The following is a 17,254-nucleotide window of genomic DNA, read 5'->3' as shown; positions in this document are numbered from 1 at the left end:
ACATATGGAAATACACATGAATATATATTATTATATCTATTTATCTGTCTATCTGAGTATCTGTCTCTACAGTATGTGTCTCGTCACTAACAAGTGTCACCAATCACCAACCAGTACACACACTCCAACCAGTACAAGCCGCGTGCGTCCCTGTACAATTGTTCATACGTACTGATACGGCCTCAGCGGCGTATATAAGTGTATACCATGGCGGAAACTGGCATACCAACTCAGGTCATGTCGAGCACAACTACCAACCACTACAATACCAACACTGCTGCCACCACTGACACCACCTTGGAGTTAGCACTGTCGATAACAGGAATAACCTGACAACCACAGCTGCCACCACTCTCTGCTACCATTCTACCACCACCATCTGCCACCACTCCATCAACAGCTGCCAACATCCACTGCCATAGCTTCACTATCCATTGCCACCAGTACCACCACTTCCTGCTACCGTTGGCACCACCCTCTACCGCGGCTTCCACCGCTCAGAAGCCAGCAACATGGACAACAGAAGTAACTTTAATGCCAGGGGGACACGAACCAGACGGCCCAGACGCCTCCTGCCACAATCCCAGAGTTTACCACCATCCCAGGGCCACCAACCACCAGTGCACCATCTACCACCACCACAAAGCCTACCACCATCCCAGGGCCACCAACCACCAGTGCACCATCTACCACCATCCCAGGGCCACCAACCACCAGTGCACCATCTACCACCACCACAAAGCCTACCACCATCCCAGGGCCACCAACCACCAGTGCACCATCTACCACCACCACAAAGTCTACCACCATCCCAGGGCCACCAACCACCAGTGCACCATCTACCACCACCACAAAGCCTGCCAGCCTCGCAAGACTTCCAGTGTCCAACAGACAGTAATACATCACACAGCCAACCTTCATCGCCTGGCGACCCCTACACCACCAGCGACCTGCTCCACGCCCTCTCTGCTGTCCTGCCGCCCACCACCCACTTCCAAACGCCCATTTCCTACCTAGATATTCTCACTAGCCACCCGGACCCGCCCACTGACCATTCCATCCCACCCACCGCCCTCATCTCTCAGTCCATAGATCTTGACTTGGTTGCCAACCTGACGGGGGAAGATTTGGATGAGCCTCCGTCCATACAAGACTTGGTTGACTATGTCGTCAACGATGATTTGGACGATGGCGCTGAGTGGAACCTGCCGAACGAGGCTGAGGATGGGCACGAGTTGAACCAAGAGAACCATTGGAACCAGATGTGCAACCAGACCCCCCAGAGGAATCAGGAACCCCGGTGGAACCAGCAGGACCAGTGGGACCAGAACCAGTGGGACCAGAACCAGTGGGATAAGAATCAATGGAACCAGAACCAGTGGAACCAGAACCTGTGGGACCAGAACCAGTGGGATAAGAATCAATGGAACCAGAACCAGTGGAAGGAGGCACCCCAGAGGAACCAGCAGGACTTCCAGGTAACAACAGTGACCAAGGTGTGAGGTTACCGTCGGTCTTGTTGTCTACGTCAAAACTTTGCTCATGATCAATACTGTTTATAATTAGTTTATCAGCCGAACGTCAGGAGGTTTACACTGATGGTTCTGGATACTTTTATACAACAGTACCGTAATTATAGTTCTGATGAATGAATTAATATATATAATTACACAAATTCCTGTCACCCAGGGAAGTAATACAAAGTACTGTAGCAGACTGTACCATTTTGTGCCAGATTTGTCCCAATATAATGCATTACAACATGAAGCGAATTGTTTGCAGAGACTAAGTACTGACTGACATTATAATTGATATGGAAAGTGAGGGACAATATTGTCATTAAGTTGTATATTTCAGGGTGGCTCTAGCTGTGTCATGGGGGTGTCAGAGCCAGTGGGTGCATCACCATTCTTGCTGCTTCACCAAGACAATTGGTCCGGTGCTCCTGAGGCTTCAGCCAGTCCCCTTCACCAGGACACTTGTCCTGGAACACCTGAGGCTTTAGCCAGGCTCCTTCACCAGGACACATGCCCTGATACACTTGAGGCTTCAGCCTTGCCCCAACAACCCAAGGAAGCCGCCCAAGGCACCAGGAGGGGCTACAAGCACCACCACACGCGAGTGTACCTGCCTGACGGGCCAGAGAAGCAACAGAGGCGAAGACTCCTCAACAACGAAGCCAGCAACCGCAGAAACAAGAAGAAGCAGCAGCAACAGGAGGAACTGGAGCAGCAAAAGCAGGAGCTGGAACATGAGAACACCAGACTGCGAGCAGTGCAACAACTCCTTCCCCATATCAACAGAAGGCTGCTTCAGATGCTGACCGACCAAATGGCTTCACACCAGCCGTCCGACCAGCAGTAGCTCAACCTCATTCCTTACTTCACTTTAAGTTATAATATATTGTATACTAGATGTTTATACTGTATAATAAAAACATATTTATGTGTATAATACTGTATTTCCATACCATACACTCAACCATCAGTGTGCCTCACCCTCACTCAGGACGGTGGTCCATTGCCGTCCAGGTATTTAGTACAAGTAAAACAACAAGTGATATGGTACTTGCATGGGTTCCTCCATTAGCACTGGTACCCGTAGTGGTTTGGCCAAAGACTACGGTCTGGCTGCATCGCTTGTACTTTGTGGCCAAAGGAACCTTCCTACCAACTGCTCCTTATCCTTGGGTGTTACTGATGCAAATTCTGTCAATATAATTAACAGAGAAGACGATACTTTTTCTTTTTTTCAATGCAAGGAGGAAGGAATCAAAGGCCAGAGGGCTACAAGAGTGTTCCCTCCAAGAAAAAACAAAAACAAGATAACAGAGAGACAAATTCAAGATCCGTTCGTTTCGAGATGCCTGGATACACTGAGTTTGAAAGACTGGAGGTCATAGGCAGTAAGAAACTCTGACAAAAGAAGACAGTTCCAGAGTTGACCTGTTGCATACAAGAAGGACTGGGAGTAACGGTTAACGTTTGCATTAGAGAGTTGGACAGAAAAGGGATGAGAGTCTGCTACAAGAAGGATGCTACGTGAACGCCGAAGTGGTGGAGGGATGCAAGCAGACAGTTCAGAACTTTAGTGGAGCTGTGACCACTAAAGAAAGAAAAGAGATAAAAATGCAACAGTGCAGCGAAGAGACAGATGTTGCAGGGAGCCAGTGGGAGGAGAAGTGTTAATGAATGAAAAGCCTTTGGTTCCACCTTGCTGCGAAGAGCTGCATGTGGAGAGCCACCCCAAACATGAGAGTTGTACTCAACACAGGAGCGAATAAAACACGTGTATAAAGTCAACAACTGTGCAGGGGTAAAGAAGAAACGGAGTCGGCTTAGCACACCTAAACTTTTTAAAGCTGATTTTAAGTGAGGTAATGTGACCTTTCCATGATAAATCCCGAGAGAATGAAATCTTAATTATGTTCAGTGGTGATGCAGGACTGAGTTGGAGGTTGCTAATAATTATAGGATACTTCTGCAGATCTGATGGGTCGAAAGATGTGAGAACTGAGTTTCTGACGCATAAAAACAAGATTATTTTTACCCCAGTCAGAAATAGCCAAGTCAGACATCAGTTGTGCCACAGCCTGATCTCTTGTTTGACGAAGTAGCTGTTGAGATGGACGTTGGAGAAGCAAATGGAAAGGTGAAGGGTAGAGTCTTCAGCGTATGAGTGGATAGTGTTCGATGTACTGCTTAGGTCGTTGATGAATAGATGGAAAAGAGTTGGTGATAGGACAGAGCCCTGAAGAACACCACTTTTGATAGCTCTACGAGAACAGTGGCCGTCTACAACAGCAGCTATAGAACGACCAGGAAGGAAGCTAGAGATGAAGGCACAGACAGAAGGATAGAAACCTTAAGAGGGCCTTTGGAAATTAATGATTTATACCAGGCTCGATCAAAACCCTTTGAGATGTCACGTGCAATGGCAAAACTTTCGCCAAAGCTCCGAAAGGAGGATGACCAGGAGTCTGAAAAGAAGGTGAGAAGATCGCCAGTGGAGCGTCCCTGGCGGAATCCATACTGACCATCAAAACGAAGGTTGTGATAGGAAAGATGCTTTAAATTATTATTTTTTCCTTCAGCAGATTCAAAAACTTAAGAAATACAAGATGTTAAAGCAATTATGCTACAGTCTGAGGGCAACGAATCGTTACCCTTCTTTGGGACAGGCTGAATGAGAGCAAACTTCCAGCAGGAGGGAAAGGTACAAGTTGACAGACAAAGGTGAAATATATAGTTTACCCAGGCAGGGTGTAAGCACAGAAGCACAGTTCTTGAGGACAACAGGAGGGACCCCATCAGGCCCATATGCCTTGTTAGTATTGAGGCCTGTGATGGCAGAGAACACATCAACTGAAGAAATGTTAATGTCAGCCATGACGAAGTCAGAGGGGGGAAGTGATGGAGGAACAGCACCAGAATCGTCTAAGGTGGAACTGAAGGAGAAATTCCGAGCGAAGAGTTCTGCTTTATCAGTAGAAGAAACAGCTACAGAGGTGACGCGTTATGCACAATAAATTGCTTAGAAAGAGGTGCTCCGAAGCCTTCTGTACTACCTAGACAACGGGTGGGGGTTCATGAAGTTCCGCTGAAGCCCTGACAAGAGAAGCACCAAAACATTCCTTCTGATTAAGACGCACAACTGTTCACTTCAACATCAAGGTCCCTAATCCAGTTCTTAGCGCTAACAGAACGCGTTATGCCTGACTGTTTCAATTTTGTGTAAGACTGAAGTTATGGCCAACACTAGTAAACTACTTCACACACACACACACACACACACACACACACACACACACACACACACACACACATTCACTCACTCACTCACTCAGAGAGAGAGAGAGAGAGAGAGAGAGAGGTAAGATGCGAAGGACAAAACTCTGGTCCAAGTTAAGGTGAAAGATCTACAGCACGTCTTCCTTAACACCTTTTTGTCTGTGTTTAGTTTCTTGTTTATCAGGAAATATACATGCATAAAAACACCGCACATAACCTGCATAAAATTAAAACATGCATTACACAAAACAAATCGCTAAGGATCAGTTGCTAGGGAGCCTGCTGTGTGGCAATAAGGTCCAAATTCTTATACAGTTACGCGGTTCAATGGCACTTGTTGTTGCCATTGACCTAACATATTGTATTGTTATATTTTTTCCTACAGTAATTACAACAATCACCTATCGACACAGCGAGAAATATCCAGAGCGGCCTTAACGTGCTATAGATAGAGATTTGCTAGTCACGAAGAAGTGTAATGAAGGGTTATATTTCCTGCTGCATTAATTACAACGATCACCTATCGACACAGCGAGAAATATCCAAAGCGAGATTAACGTACCATAGATAAAGATTTGCTAGTCACGAAGAAGTGCTGTGGAGGGTGCGTAAGATAGGATGGTAAAGGCCTGTGTGGTGGGGAACGCATCAGTCTCGCGAAAATGCCCCGATCTTGTCAGGGAAACATGATATGGAAGTGACGTGATTTGACTGTACCGCTGATCTTGACGCGGGATTTACACAACGCACATGATAAACACACACACACACACACACACACACACACACACACACACACACACACACACATGATATGGAAGTGACGTGATTTGACGGTACCGCTGATCTTGACGAGGGATTCACACAACGCACATGATACACACACACACACACACACACACACACACACACACACACACACACACACACACACACACACACACCTAGATATGCACCTACAAACACGGTCATATACATAAGGGCACATAAACACAAACACATTGACATACACAGATACACACACACATATACACAAAAAACGTACACACACCTAACAGAACAAACAAATACACACATGTACACTGAGCACACACATAGTGTACTACACAGCCCACCACACAGAGACACAGATTTGTCATGTATGTGAAAATAAACTCTCTCTCTCTCTCTCTCTCTCGTTTTGCGTCAGCCTACTGTACGTTTGGCACGATCACGTTGAGGACATGACGAGACTGTGTAGTTTGGAAGACTGGTAGGTAGGTAGGTAGGTAAGTAGGAAGGGAAGTAGGTAGGCAGGTACGTAGGCAGGTATGTAGGTAGGTAGGTAGGGAGGGAAGTAGGTAGGTCGACAGGTAGCTTGGTTGGGAGGTAAGAAGGTTGGTAGGTGTGCATGTAGGAAGGCATGGAGGTAGGTAGGTAAGTAGGTATGCAGGTAGGTAAGAATGAGGTAGGCAGGTATATAGGTAAGGAGGTAGGCATGTAGGTAAATCAGGAGGTAAGCAGGTAGGTACATAAGGAGGTAAGCAGGTAGGTAGGTAGGTAGATAGATGTGAAAAATGGTAAGTACGCGGATGGAAATGTAGGTAGGTAGGTAGGTAAGTAAGAGGGTAGGTAGGTAAGGAGGTAAGTACGTTGGTAGGTATGAAAGATAAGAAGTAGGTATGTGGGTAGGCTGTCAGGTAGGCAGCTAGGTAAAAAGGTAGGCAGGTAAATATGACGAAACAGTAAAAAATGCTGCCTATGAACCACACGTGCGTCGTTAAGGCAGACTAGGGTTGTAGGTAAGTAGGTAGGTAAGCAGGTAAGTAGGCAGGTACGTAGACAGGCAGGTGGGTAAGTAGGTAAGTAAGTAGGTAGGTATATATGGTGAAGGAAACAGTAAATCCAGTATATTACCAATATGCCAGGAATGGAACCCGGGACTCTCAGGTGAGAGGCAGGCAGCATACCACCACACCACGACAGGTAAAAGTTATCTCACATGACCTGCCGTCAGTGATTGGGATAGATTAAAAGCATCTGCTGTACTTGCCCGAGTGCCAGGGGGTTATCTCTGCCTCTTCAGGCCCACAGTGGGGGCGGAGGGACATTGCTTACAAGATTGTGACGATGTGAGATAACTTTTACCTGGTCGTAGTGTAGTGGTATGCTGCCTGGCTCTCACCTGAGAGTCCCGGGTTCGATTCCCGGCATATTGCTACTGTATTGGATGATTTTTCCTGTGCAAAGTACAGGTTTCTCTCTTCATTCGAAACGGTAAACACTGCTGCCTGCTAACCACACGAAAGTCGTCAAGGCAGACTGGGATTGTAGGTAGGTAGGTAGGTAAGTAGGTAGGGTCGTTAAGGCAGACTGGGATTGTCATCATTGTTACAATCGTACCTGGAACACAACCACAACAATCACATCACGTCCACATCTCAAGTCAACCTGTGGCATGAACTGGGATAAGGACTAAACGTACTTTGTCCACTAATCTGACCGGCACGGGAACCAAACTTGGGCTCTAATGGTTGAGAGATGAATGTCCTAACCAATGCATGACTAGCTGGTGAAGGCAGTGCGCGCGCACACACACACACACACACACACACACACACACACACACACACACACACACACACACACACAATCATCATCATCATCATCCACGTAAAAAAAAAAAAAAAAATGCTGCTGCTGTTTACACAATCATATATTTTCCTGTTTATATATACCACCACAGACAGACAAACACACATACATACATAAATATATACAAACATACTTACATACATACATTTAAAGAATCATACAGGCCATACAAAAGCAGATACAGACAGCCAGATAAACAGACAGCAAATTAGATAAAGACAGATAGATAGATAGTCAGATATTGCTGTCAGTAACCAGTACACACAAACACATTAATATCTATCTATGAATATATCTAACTGTATGTCTGTTAATCAAGTTATATTCATTTCTGCATATCCCCACCAGTCACCAACCACTACACACAAATACATAAATATCTATCTATAAATATATCTACTGTAACTGTATGTCTGTTGATCAATCTATTTTCATTTCTGCATTAACCCACCAGTCACCAACCAGTACACACACTCCAACCAGTACAAGCCGCGTGCGTCCCTGTACAATTGTTCATACGTATTGATACGGCCTCAGCGGCGTATATAAGTGTATGCCATGGCGGAAACTGGCATACCAACTCAGGCAATGTCGAGCACAACTACCAACCATTACAATACCAACACTGCTGCCACCACTGACACCACCTTGGAGTTATCACTGTCGATAACAGGAATAACCTGACAACCACAGCTGCCACCACTCTCTGCCACCACCATCTGTCACCACTCCACCACCAGCTGCCACCATCCACTGCCATAGCTTCACCATCCATTGCCACCACAACCACCACTTCCTACCACAGTTGGCACCACCCTCTACCGCAGCTTCCACCGCTCAGAAGCCAGCAACATGGACAACAGAAGTATTTTCAATGCCAGGGGGACACGAACCAGACGGCCCAGACGCCTCCTGCCACAATCCCAGAGTCTACCACATCCCAGGGCCACCAACCACCAGTGCACCATCTACCACCATCCCAGGGCCACCAACCACCAGTGCACCATCTACCACCACCACAAAGTCTACCAGCCTCGCAAGACTTCCAGTGTCCAACAGACAGTAATACATCACACAGCCAACCTTCATCGCCTGGCGACCCCTACACCACCAGCGACCTGCTCCACGCCCTCTCTACTGTCCTGCCGCCCACTACCCACTTCCAAACGCCCACTTCCTACCTAGATATTCTCACTAGCCACCCGGACCCGCCCACTGCCCATTCCATCCCACCCACCGCCCTCAACTCTCAGTCCATAGATCTTGACTTGGTTGCCAACCTGACGGGGGAAGATTTGGATGAGCCTCCGTCCATACAAGACTTGGTTGACTATGTCGTCAACGATGATTTGGACGATGGTGCTGAGTGGAACCTGCCGAACGAGGCTGAGGATGTGCACGAGTTGAACCAAGAGAACCATGGGAACCAGGAGATGCTGTGGAACCAGACCCCCCAGATAAATCAGGAACCCCATTGGAACCAGCAGAACCAGTGGGATCAGAACCAGTGGAACCAGAACCAGTTGAACCAGAACCTGTAGGATCAGAACCAGTGGAACCAGAACCAGTGGGATAAGAATCAATGGAACCAGAACCAGTTGAACCAGAACCTGTGGGATCAGAACCAGTTGAACCAGAACCAGTGGGATAAGAATCAAAGGAACCAGAACCAGTGGAACCAGAACCAGTGGAAGGAGGCGCCCCAGTGGAACCAGCAGGACTTCCAGGTAACAACAGTGACCAAGGTGTGAGGTTACCTTCGGTCTTGTTGTCTACGTCAAAACTTTGCTCACAAACAATATTATTTATTAATTAGATTATCAGCTGAACGTCAGGAGGTTTACACTGATGGTCCTGGATACGTTTATACAACAGTAATTATAGTTCTGAAAATACGCAAATAAATATATATGTAAAATTGTACAAATCTGGCAAAGAGTGACAGGCGAGTCAACTTCTTTTGTGTCCTGTCACCCCGGGAAGTAATAAAAATAACTGTAGCAGACTGTACCATTTTGTGCCACATTTGTCCCAATATAACGCAGTACAATATGATACGAACTGTTTGGAAAGAGACTACATACTGACTGACATTATAATAAAGATGGAAGGTGAGAGAGTATAGTGACTGACATTATAATACAGAGGGAAGGTGTGGGAGAATATATATAGTGACTGACATTATAACAGATTCGGAAGGTGAGGGACTATATAGTGACTAACAATATTTTGTACATTTCAGGATGGCTTCAGCTCTCTCATGGAGGTGTCAGGGCCAGTGGGTGCCTCATCAGCCTTCCCTCTTCACCAAGACAATTGGTCCGGTGCTCCTGAGGCTTCAGCCAGGCCCCTTCACCAGGACACTTGCCCTGGTACACCTGAGGCTTCAGCCAGGCTCTTTGACCAGGACACTTGTCCTGGTACACCTGAGGCTTCCCAACAACCCAAGCGAGAAGCCCAAGGCACCAGGAAGGGCTACAAGCACTATCACACGCGAGTGTACCTGCCTGACGGGCCGGAGAAGCAACAGAGGCGAAGACTCCTCAACAACGAAGCCAGCAACCGCAGAAACAAGAAGAAGCAGCAGCAACAGGAGGAACTGGAGCATCAAAAGCAGGAGCTGGAACATGAGAACACCAGACTGCGAGCAGTGCAACAACTCCTTCCCCATATCAACAGAAGGCTGATTCAGATGCTGACCGACCAAATGGCTTTACACCAGGCGTCCGACCAGCAGTAGCTCAACCTCATTCCTTACCTCACTTTAAGTTATAATATATTGTATACTAGATGTTTATAATAAAACATATATATGTGTATAATACTGTATTTCCTTATCATATACTCAACCATCAGTGTGTCTCACCTCAATCAAGACGGTGGTCCATTGCCGTCCAGGTATTTAGTACAAGTAAAACAAGTGATATGGTACTTGAATGCGTTCCTCCATTAGCACTGGTACCCGCAGTGGTTTGGCCAAAGACTACGGTCTGGCTGCATCGCTTGTACTTTGTGGCCAAAGGAACCTTCCTGGCAACTGCTCCTTATCCTTGGGTGTTACTGATGGAAACTCAGAACAGAATTAACACAGGAGACGATACATTTTTTTTCTAATGCAGGATAAAGAACCAAAAGCCAGAAGGCCGCAAGACTGTTCCCTCCATGAAAAAAAAATAAAAATAAATAAAAAAAGATAACAGAGAGCCAAATATAAGATCCGTTAATTCTGAGATGCATGGATACACTGCGCTTGAAGGACTGGAGGTCATAGGCAGTAGGAAATACTGACAGAAGACAGTTCCAGAGTTGACATATTACATACAAGAAGGACTGGGAGTAACGGTCAACTCTTGCATTCGAGAGTTGGACAGAAAAGGAATGAGAGTCAGTAGCAAGAAGGATGCTACGCGAACACCGTACAGGTGGAGGGATGCAAGCAGATAGTTCAGAGGAGCAGTGACCATTGTAGCAGCGAAAGAAAAGAAATAAAAATGCAACAGTGCGGCGAAGAGACAGAGGTTGAAGGGAACCAGTGAGAGAAGAAAAGTTACTGAGACGAAAAGCCTTTGGTTCCACATTGCTGAGAAGAGCTGCATGTGGAGAGCCTCCCTACACATGAGACTTGTACTCCACACAGGGACGAATAAAACCCGTGTATAAAGTCAACAACTGTGCAGGGGTAAAGACCGCACAAAGTCGGCTTAGCACACCTAATCTTTTAAAGCTGATTTTATGGGAGGTAATGTGATCTCTCCAAGAAAAGTCCCGAGAAAATTAAACCCAAAGTATGTTCAAAGGTGATGCAAGATTGAGTGGGATGTTGCTAAAAATCAGAGGATACTTCTGCATAAGATTTAATGAGTCGAAAGATGTGAGAACTGAGTTTTTGACGCATGAAAGGGATTCACAGAACGCACATGAAACACACACACACACACACACACACACACACACAAACACACACACACACATGATAAGGAAGTGACGTGATTTGACTGTACCGCTTATCTTGACGAGGGATTCACACAACGCACATGATACAAACACACACACACACACACAGACACACACACACAGACACACACACACACACACACACACACACACACACACACACACAAATACAGAAACACATACACAGACAAACATACACACATACATACACAGAAATGTACACACACCTAACAGAATAAACAAATACACACATGTACACTAGACACACACATACTACACAGCCCACCACACACAGACACACATTTGCCATATATGTGAAAATAAACTCTCTCTCTCTCTCTCTCTCTCTCTCTCGTTTTGCGTCAGCCTACTGTACGTTTGGCAAGATCACGTTGAGGACATGACAAGACTGTGTAGTTTGGCAGACTGGTAGGTAGGTAGGTAGGTAGGCAGGTATGTAGGTAGGTAGGTAGGGAGGGATGTAGGTAGGTAGACAGGTAGGTAGGAAGGGAAGTAGGTAGACTGGTAGGTAGGTAGGTAAATAGGAAGGCAGAGTCGGTAGGCAGGTTGTTATGAAGGGTGGGAGGTAGGCAGGTATATAGGTAACAAGGTAAGCAGGTAGGTAGATCAGGAGGTAAGCAGGCAGATAAGCAGGTATGAAATATGGTAAGTAGGTATTGCGATGGGAAGGTAGGTAGTTGGGTAAGTAAGAGGGTAGGTAGGTGAGAAGGTAAGAAGGTAAGCAGGTAAGTATGTTAGTAGGTATGAAAGACGGGAAGTAGGTATGTGGGTAGGAAGTTAGGTAGGTAGGCAATAAACTTAGCTAAGAAGGTAGGTAGGTAAATATGACGAAGGAAACAATAAAAAATGCTGCCTATCAACCACACGAGGGTCGTTAAGGCAGACTGGGATTGTAGGTAGGTAGGTAGGTAAGTAGGTATGGTCGTTAAGGCAGACTGAGATTGTCATCATTGTTACAATCGTATCGGGAACACAACCACAACAATCACATCACGTCCACATCTCAAGTCAACCTGTGGCATGAACTGGGATAAGGACTAAACGTACTTTGTCCACTAGTCTGACCGGCACGGGAACCAAACTTGGGCTCTAATGGTTGAGAGATGAGTGTCCTAAGCAATGCATGACTGGTTTGTGAAGGCAGTGCACACACACACACACACACACACACACACACACACACACACACACACACACACAATCATCATCATCCACGTAAAAAAAAAAAAAAAATGATGCTGCTGTTTACAGAATCATCAATTTTCCTGTTTATATATACCACCACAGACAGACAAACACACATACATACATAAATATATATACAAACATACTTACAAACATACATTTAAAGAATCATAGAGGCCATAGAAAAGCAGATACAGACAGCCAGATGAACAGACAGCAAATTAGATAAAGACAGATAGATAGATAGTCAGATATTGCTGTCAGTAACCAGTACACACAAACACATTAATATCTATCTATGAATATATCTAACTGTATGTCTGTTAATCAAGCTATATTCATTTCTGCATATCCCCACCAGTCACCAACCACTACACACAAATACATAAATATATATCTATAAATATATCTACTGTAACTGTATGTCTGTTGATCAATCTATTTTCATTTCTGCATTAACCCACCAGTCACCAACCAGTACACACAATCCAACCAGTACAAGCCGCGTGCGTCCCTGTACAATTGTTCATACGTATTGATACGGCCTCAGCGGCGTATATAAGTGTATGCCATGGCGGAAACTGGCATACCAACTCAGGTCATGTCGAGCACAACTACCAACCATTACAATACCAACACTGCTGCCACCACTGACACCACCTTGGAGTTAGCACTGTCGATAACAGGAATAACCTGACAACCACAGCTGCCACCAGTCTCTGCCACCACCATCTGTCACCACTCCACCACCAGCTGCCACTATCCACTGCCATAGCTTCACCATCCATTGCCACCACAACCACCACTTCCTACCACAGTTGGCACCACCCTCTACCACGGCTTCCACCGCTCAGAAGCCAGGAACATGGACAACAGAAGTAACTTTAATGCCAGGGGGACACGAACCAGACGGCCCAGATGCCTCCTGTCACAATCCCCGAGTCTACCAACATCCCAGGGCCACCAACCACCAGTGCACCATCTACCACCACCACAAAGCCTACCACCATCCCAGGGCCACCAACCACCAGTGCACCATCTACCACCACCACAAAGCCTACCACCATCCCAGGGCCGCCAACCACCAGTGCACCATCTACCACCACCACAAAGCCTACCACCATCCCAGGGCCACCAACCACCAGTGCACCATCTACCACCATCCCAGGGCCACCAACCACCAGTGCACCATCTACCACCACCACAAAGCCTACCAGCCTCGCAAGACTTCCAGTGTCCAACAGACAGTAATACATCACACAGCCAACCTTCATCGCCTGGCGACCCCTACACCACCAGCGACCTGCTCCACGCCCTCTCTGCTGTCCTGCCGCCCACTACCCACTTCCATACGCCCACTTCCTACCTAGATATTCTCACTAGCCACCCGGACCCGCCCACTGACCATTCCATCCCACCCACCGCCCTCAACTCTCAGTCCATAGATCTTGACTTGGTTGCCAACCTGACGGGGGAAGATTTGGATGAGCCTCCGTCCATACAAGACTTGGTTGACTATGTCGTCAACGATGATTTGGACGATGGCGCTGAGTGGAACCTGCCGAACGAGGCTGAGGATGGGCACGAGTTGAACCATTGGAACCATTGGAACCAGGAGATGCTGTGGAACCAGACCCTCCAGAGGAATCAGGAACCTCAGTGGAACCAGCAGAACCAGTGGGATCAGAACCAGTGGGACCAGAACCAGTGGAACCAGAACCAGTGGAACCAGAACCAGTGGAACCAGAACCTGTGGGATCAGAACCAGTTGAACCAGAACCAGTGGGATAAGAATCAATGGAACCAGAACCTGTGGGATCAGAACCAGTGGAACCAGAACCAGTGCGATAAGAATCAATGGAACCAGAACCAGTGGAAGGAGGCGCCCCAGTGGAACCAGGAGGACTTCCAGGTAACAACAGTGACCAAGGTGTGAGGTTACCTTCGGTCTTGTTGTCTACGTCAAAACTTTGCTCTCACACAATATTATTTATTAATTAGTTTATCAGCTGAACGTCAGGAGGTTTACACTGATGGTTCTGGATACGTTTATACAACAGTAATTATAGTTCTCAAAATACGCAAATGAATATACAGGTATATGTAAAATTATACAAATCTGGCAAAGAGTGACAGGCGAGTCAACTTCTTTTGTGTCCTGTCATCCCGGGAAGTAATAAAATAACTGTAGCAGACTGTACCATTCTGTGCCACATTTGTCCCAATATAACGCAGTACAATATGATACGAACTGTTTGGAAAGAGACTACATACTGACTGACATTATAATAAAGATAGAAGGTGAGAGAGTAAAGTGACTGACATTATAATACAGAGGGAAGGTGTGGGAGAATATATATAGTGACTGACCTTATAACAGATTCGGAAGGTGAGGGACTATATAGTGACTAACATTATTTTGTATATTTCAGGATGGCTTCAGCTCTCTCATGGAGGTGTCAGGGCCAGTGGGTGCCTCATCAGCCTTCCCTCTTCACCAAGACAATTGGTCCGGTGCTCCTGAGGCTTCAGCCAGGCCCCTTCACCAGGACACTTGCCCTGGTACACCTGAGGCTTCAGCCAGGCTCCTTGACCAGGACATTTGTCCTGGTACACCTGAGACTTCCCAACAACCCAAGCGAGAAGCCCCAGGCACCAGGAGGGGCTACAAGCACTACCACACGCGAGTGTACCTGCCTGACGGGCCAGAGAAGAAACAGAGGCGAAGACTCCTCAACAACGAAGCCAGCAACCGCAGAAACAAGAAGCAGCAGCAGCAACAGGAGGAACTGGAGCAGCAAAAGCAGGAGTTGGAACATGAGAACACCAGACTGCGAGCAGTGCAACAACTCCTTCCCCATATCAACAGAAGGCTGCTTCAGATGCTGACCGACCAAATGGCTTCACACCAGGCGTCCGACCAGAAGTAGCTCAACTTCATTCCTTACTTTACTTTAAGTTATAATATATTGTATACTAAATGTTTATAATAAAACATGTATATGTGTATAATACTGTATTTCCTTACCATATACTCAACCATCAGTGTGCCTCACCTCACTCAGGACGGTGGTCCATTGCCGTCCAGGTATTTAGTACAATAAAACAACAAGTGATATGGTACTTGCAAGGGTTCCTTCATTAGCACTGGTACCCGCAGTGGTTTGACCAAAGACTACGGTCTGGCTGCATCGCTTGTACTTTGTGGCCAAAGGAACCTTCCTGGCAACTGCTCCTTATCCTTGGGTGTTACTGATGGAAACTCACAACAGAATTAACACAGGAGACGATACATTTTTTTTTCTAATGCAGGGAATAAAGAACCAAAAGCCATAAGGCCGCAAGACTGTTCCCTCCATGAAAAAAAGAAAGAAAAAAAAAAAAAGAACAGAGAGCCAAATATAAGATCCGTTAATTCTGAGATGCATGGATACACTGCGCTTGAAGGACTGGAGGTCATAGGCAGTAGGAAATACTGATAGAGGACAGTTCCAGAGTTGACATGTTGCATACAAGAAAGACAGGGAGCAACGGTCAACTCTTGCATCCGAGAGTTGGACAGAAAAGGGATGAGAGTCAGTAGCAAGAAGGATGCTACGCGAACACCGTACAGGTGGAGGGATGCAAGCAGATAGTTCAGAGGAGCAGTGACCATTGTAGCAGCGAAAGAAAAGAAATAAAAATGCAACAGTGCGGCGAAGAGACAGAGGTTGAAGGGAACCAGTGAGAGGAGAAAAGTTACTGAGACGAAAAGCCTTTGGTTCCACATTGCTGAGAAGAGCTGCATGTGGAGAGCCTCCCTACACATGAGACTTGTACTCCACAAAGGGACGAATAAAACCCGTGTATAAAGTCAACAACTGTGCAGGGGTAAAGACCGCACAAAGTCGGCTTAGCACACCCAATCTTTTAAAGCTGATTTTATGGGAGGTAATGTGATCTCTGCAAGAAAAGCCCCGATAAAATTAAACCCTAAGTATGTTCAAAGGTGATGCAGGATTGAGTGGGATGTTGATAAAAAACAGAGGATACTTCTGCATAAGATTTAATGAGTCGAAAGATGTGAGAACTGAGTTTTTGACGCATTAAAGGGATTCACAGAACGCACATGAAACACACACACACACACACACACACACACACACACACATGATAAGGAAGTGACGTGATTTGACTGTACCGCTTATCTTGACGAGGGATTCACACAACGCACATGATACAAACACACACACACACACACACAGACACACACACACAGACACACACACACACACACACACACACACAAATACAGAAACACATACACAGACAAACATACACACATACATACACAGAAATGTACACACACCTAACAGAATAAACAAATACACACATGTACACTAGACACACACATACTACACAGCCCACCACACACAGACACACATTTGCCATATATGTGAAAATAAACTCTCTCTCTCTCTCTCTCTCTCGTTTTGCGTCAGCCAACTGTACGTTTGATACGATCACGATGAGGACATGACGAGACACTGTAGTTTGGCAGACTGGTAGGTAGGTAGGTAGGTAGGGAAGTAGGTAGGTAGACAGGTAAGTAGGAAGGGAAGTAGGTAGGCTGGTAGGTAGGTAGGTAAATAGGAAGGCAGATACGTAGGTAAGGAGGTCGGTAGGCAGGT

Source organism: Coenobita brevimanus, chromosome 28, assembly GCF_032717465.1.
Source record: "Coenobita brevimanus isolate Jiangsu-jjx chromosome 28, ASM3271746v2, whole genome shotgun sequence".
Classification (NCBI taxonomy): Eukaryota; Metazoa; Arthropoda; class Malacostraca; order Decapoda; family Coenobitidae; genus Coenobita; species Coenobita brevimanus.
The sequence above is the reverse complement of the archived record's forward strand: the minus strand, read 5'-3'. Positions refer to the sequence as shown.